Source organism: Akebia trifoliata, chromosome 7 (assembly GCF_017979445.1).
Source record: "Akebia trifoliata isolate Shusen 1 chromosome 7, ASM1797944v1, whole genome shotgun sequence".
Lineage (NCBI taxonomy): Eukaryota > Viridiplantae > Streptophyta > Magnoliopsida > Ranunculales > Lardizabalaceae > Akebia > Akebia trifoliata.
The window spans coordinates 25,453,939-25,459,538 of NC_141381.1; positions in this window are offsets into that span (position 1 = coordinate 25,453,939).

Here is a 5,600-nt window from a genome sequence, read left to right on the forward strand (position 1 = left end):
TCCAAGCAATGCAATCTACTCCCTTATGTAACCAGTAACGGTTCCACACACACACACACATTTCTTAATGAAACATGGCTTACTGTAAGTACAAAAATAAATAAATTGAATCATTATGAAAATTAACAAAATATATTCAAAAAAAAATTGTTGACCGAAATAAACATTAATTAATTTATAAAAATAACCAAACATCTTAGAATATGTAAAGAGAAACAACTAAGAGTTGATGTAATCAAAAGGGTAATTACTACAATACAACAACTGTTCATTGATATTACAAGAACTGGGGAGTGACTTTGGAGGAATGAGATTCTAAGGAAGAATGGAGAAAATAGTTTGTAATAAGGTTAGAATTATAATTATGACGGCAGCAACAACTGAAATGATTGACCAAGGAGTATTGAAATAATTATGCATTAAGATTGTGCGCCATTTATGCCAATCAGTTCTGCAATATTTATTAACTCGGTGGTACAGCCCATCATAATAAAAATCCTCATTAATTAGCTCATTTCCAAGCCTATTTACGACCCGCGCAACCTCTTCATAGTCCCTGAAGGTCTCCATAATCCCTTTATTACAAAGTAATCTTACATCCTTTGGAGAGTCAATGAGAATATCCATAAATCTAACATAAGATTTGATCTGACTAGTATTACACTCAAGAAGAAGAAGATGATCTTCATTCATATATGCCAAACAATACAGAAGCCAGCTATTTATATAGCCACTATTACAATGAAGTAGTTATAACAGAAAGCATAATGAGAAAGCTATCTAACTAACTAACAGTTACAACAGATTAACAACTAAGCATTATTACAATATTTACACCCTAATACTCCCCCTCAAGGTGGCTTGTAAATGTCCTTTACAGCCATCTTGGACAACAAAGAAAAAAGTTGAGTAGATGGGAGAGGTTTAGTAAACATGTCAGCCAATTGGTATTGAGATCTAATGGGCAGCAATTTGAGAACTCCCGAAGCAACTCTTTCACGAACAAAATGGCAATCTATCTCGATATGCTTAGTGCGTTCATGAAAGGTGGGATTAGAGGCAATATGTATCGCAGCTTGATTGTCACAATATAGCAAAGCAGGAGAATCAATCTGGACTTGAAAATCTTTAAGAAGTTGCTGCAACCAAATAAGCTCACTGGCAGTAGAGGAAAGAGCTCTATACTCAGCTTCAGCTGAGGATCGAGAGACAGTGGTCTGCTTTTTGGCCTTCCAAGAGACTAAAGAGTCTCCAATAAATATGCAAAAACCTGTAATGGAGCGTCGAGAATCAGGACATGATCCCCAATCAGCATCAGAGAATGCTTTCAAACGAACTGGAGCACAAGCATCAGAGTAAGCTCTGAGTTGCAAGGAAGAAGTAGAAGAAAACAACAACCCTTGACCAGGACTTTTCTTGAGATAACGAAGTAGGTGATGCACTGCCTTGAGATGAGGAAGTCGAGGTTGAGCCAAGAATTGAGTGAGCTTGTGAACGGCAAAAGTAATATCTGGGCGAGATAAAGTGAGATAAAGAAGTTTCCCAACAAGCCGTCGATAGTGTGTTATATCAGGAAGCAAGTCACCTTCAGTGGCAGTTAAACAAAGTTTTGGATCCATTGGAACAGCAGTTGGCTTACAAGCCAAGTAACCTGTGTCCTCAAGCAATTGTAAGGTGTAATGGCGTTGAGAAAGCACAATACCTTGTGTGGACTTAGCAATCTCAAGACCAAGGAAGTACTTGAGACAACCAAGATCCTTGAGCTTAAACTGTGTATGCAGAAACTGTTTGAGCTCATCAATAGCTTGAGATAAAGGACTAGTAAGAATTATATCATCCACATAAACGAGAAGGGCAACAAAAGAGGATCCATGACCTTTTGTGAAAAGAGAGTAATCAGATTTTGACTGAAGAAAACCAAACTTGAGCAAAGCTTGAGAAAATTTTGAATACCATTGTCTCGAAGCTTGCTTGAGACCATAAATGGACTTGTGAAGCTTGCATACTAGTTTGCTTTGAGATGAAGAGGACTCCCCCTGTCTAAGATAGCCGAGAGGAAGATCCATATAGACTTCCTCAAAAAGATCGCCATTTAAAAAGGCGTTGTTGACATCGAGTTGAGCTAGATGCCAATTATGTGAGGCAGCAAGTGCAAGAAGAACCTTCACAGTCACTAATTTTGCTACTGGAGAAAAGGTTTCAACAAAGTCCAAACCCTCTTGTTGTGTATAGCCTTTAGCTACCAAACGAGCCTTATGTCGCTCAATAGATCCATCCGATTTAAGCTTGATCTTATAAATCCATTTGCATCCAATGGTATGCTTGTTATGAGGAAGATGAGTGACAGTCCAGGTGTTATTTTCTTCCATAGCTTTCAACTCTTCATGCATAGCTGATCTCCATTCAGGAAACTTCACTGCTTGGTGATAGTATTGAGGCTCAACCTGAGAGGATACACTAAGCACAAACTGCTTGTGGGAATTAGAAAGGCCATGATAAGAGATGTAGTTAGAGATTGGATAAGATGTAGATGTGGAAGCATGAATAGAAGAGCCAGCAAGTAAATTGCAGTGATAATCCTTCAAGTAATTAGGTTGATGAATCACTCTGGTAGATTTTCGAAGAACACCACCAGATGTAGAAGGAGCAATTGCTGGAATATCATCTATTGGAATAATAGCTGCTGAAGGAGAAGCAAAATCAATTGGAGAATTAGAATCCGGACGATCAATGGGAAGATCAACTGGAATACCAGAAGTAACAGGAGGATCATGAACATGGGAAGTAGCAATATCTGAAATAAAATGAGTTTGTAATGAAGAATGTGGCAGAACCAAATCTGGAAACGGATCAGTAACTTGATCTGAACTAGTAATAGCATGAAAAGGAAATACTTCCTCATGAAACACTGCATCTCGTGAAAGAAAAACTTGTTTGGTCTCCACATCATAGAACTTATAACCTTTCACACCAGGTGGATAACCAAGGAAAGCACAAACTCGAGCACGAGGTTGGAACTTGGTTCGATGAGCAGCTAAGGTGGAAACAAATGCTAAACAGCCAAAAACTCGAAAAAGAGTATAATCAGGAGCTGTTTTGTATAGCAAATGAAAAGGTGTGTTGTGCCGCAATAGTGGAGAAGGAGTTCTGTTAATCAAGAAAGCCGCAGTAAGAACACAATCTGTCCAAAAAGAAACTGGAATCCTGGATTGAAAAAACAATGACCGAGCCACATTCAAGAGGTGTTGATGTTTGCGCTCCACAACTGAGTTTTGCTGAGGCCTTTCAACACAGGAAAACTGATGCAAAACTCCTTTATGTTGGAAAAACTCAACAAAAGATAACTCAGGTGCATTATCAGATCGAAATACCTTGATTTTGGCATTAAACTGAGTGGAAACCATGTTGAAAAACCTTGGTATCACAAAGACAGCATCAGATTTATTCTTCAACAAATAAACCCAAGTAAAACGAGTGCAATCATCAACAAGAGTCAAGAAAAATCGATGACCAGTATAAGAAACAGTTTGATATGGCCCCCAAATATCACAATGCACAAGATCAAAAGGAAACTTGGACAAATGATTATTGGATTCAAAGGGCAGCCTTCTTTGCTTAGCAAGAGGACAAATATAACAAGGATTCGACTTATGCAATCTAGTTACATCACATTTCAACTGATCTTTCAAAGAATCAAGTCTCTTAAAAGAAATATGTCCTAGCCTATTATGCCAAATATGAGCAGAAACATTATTGACAAAGGCATTAGAAATAGAATTCAAACACTGAACATTAAGAACATAGAGATCTTGGACTTTGTCACCCCTGCCAATCATCCTCTTGGTTGATAGATCCTGGATAACAAAGTAGTCAGGAAGGAAACTCACTGTAAGGCCAGATCCAGTTACTAAAGCACTGACTGAAATCAAGTTGAATTTGAATTGAGGAACAAACAATACATCTTTAAGCACAAGGTCAGAATGCAGTTTGACATCACCAGCAAAATGGACCAAAATCTGAGAATGATTTGGCAAAGTAACTGTTGTGTGATGAATGGAATGCAAGGAAACAAAGGCACTAGCTTGTGAACAAATATGTCGAGTAGCTCCTGAGTCTACAATCCAGAACTGATTGGATGAAAATAGAGGACTCAAAGATACATAAAAGCAAATACCTGCGAGACAGTTGGTTTGAGAAGGATCAGGAGCATTGGTGACCTTTGCTGAGCTACTCAAATGTGTAGAAAGCATGGACATTAGCTGTTGATATTGATTGGAGTTCAGATTCTGAACAAAACCTCCAAAAGAATTAGACTGATCTGGTCTATCATCAGAAGTAGAAACTTGATGAGCAGCAGCATTAGAATTGTTGTTCAATCTGAATTTATATCCAGGAGGATATCCATGGATCTTGTAGCAACGATCCACTGTATGTCCAAGAATCTTGCAATGTGTGCAAAAAGGCCTGTCTCTTTTCTGATTCTTGGAAGCACTGATATTGGAATTTTGAGAATTATGAGAACCAGATCCACCAGACTTAGCAACATCTGTTTTAACAGCAAAAGCCATTGTGCCAGTAGAATTACTCGAATCAGAGGAAGGATTAATCCTCCTTTGTTGTTCTTCTTGAACAATTAGAGAGAAAACACGATTGATAGGAGGCATCGGATCCATGAGAAGCAACTGACCACGAACTTGAGAGAAAGAGTCATCAAGTCCCATTAAGAAGGACATTATGTACTCCATTTGATGATGATCGTTAAGATTTTTAATTCCACCACAAGAGCACTTTCCACAAGAACAATTAGGCCGATAATTACTCAGTTCTTCCCATATAGTTTTCAACTTTGTGAAGTAAATGCTAACAGAACTCTGTTCTTGACGCAAATTCATCAATTCATGTTTAAGCTGAAAAATTCTAGGTCCGTTCCTCTGTTGAAAACGATCTCTAAGATCTAACCAAATCTCTCGGGCAGAAGTAGCAAAAATAATACTGGCAGAAATTTCTTTTGAAACCGAATTTAATATCCAAGATATGACAATATTATTATTACGAATCCAGGAGTTGAACAAATTAGCATTAGTACCTTGAGGTTCAGGAATGGAACCGTCGACAAATCCCAATTTGTTCTTCACAGATAGTGCAATTAACATCGTGCGACTCCAATTGGTGTAATTCTCACCGGTGAGCTGTTGCGAGACAAGCACTTGCCCAGGGCTATCAGAATGATGAAGATAGTAGGGATTCGAAGGTTCTTCAATGGCAGAACGATTCGAATTGGTACGCTCTCCAGGATTGGAATCACTCATCGAGGAAAGATTCGCCATATCGATGAAAATAAGAACAATCAACGAAGGAAGAAGAAAACAAGCAAATTTGCAGCAGATCAGATCTGCTCTGATACCATATTACACTCAAGAAGAAGAAGATGATCTTCATTCATATATGCCAAACAATACAGAAGCCAGCTATTTATATAGCCACTATTACAATGAAGTAGTTATAACAGAAAGCATAATGAGAAAGCTATCTAACTAACTAACAGTTACAACAGATTAACAACTAAGCATTATTACAATATTTACACCCTAATAACTCGT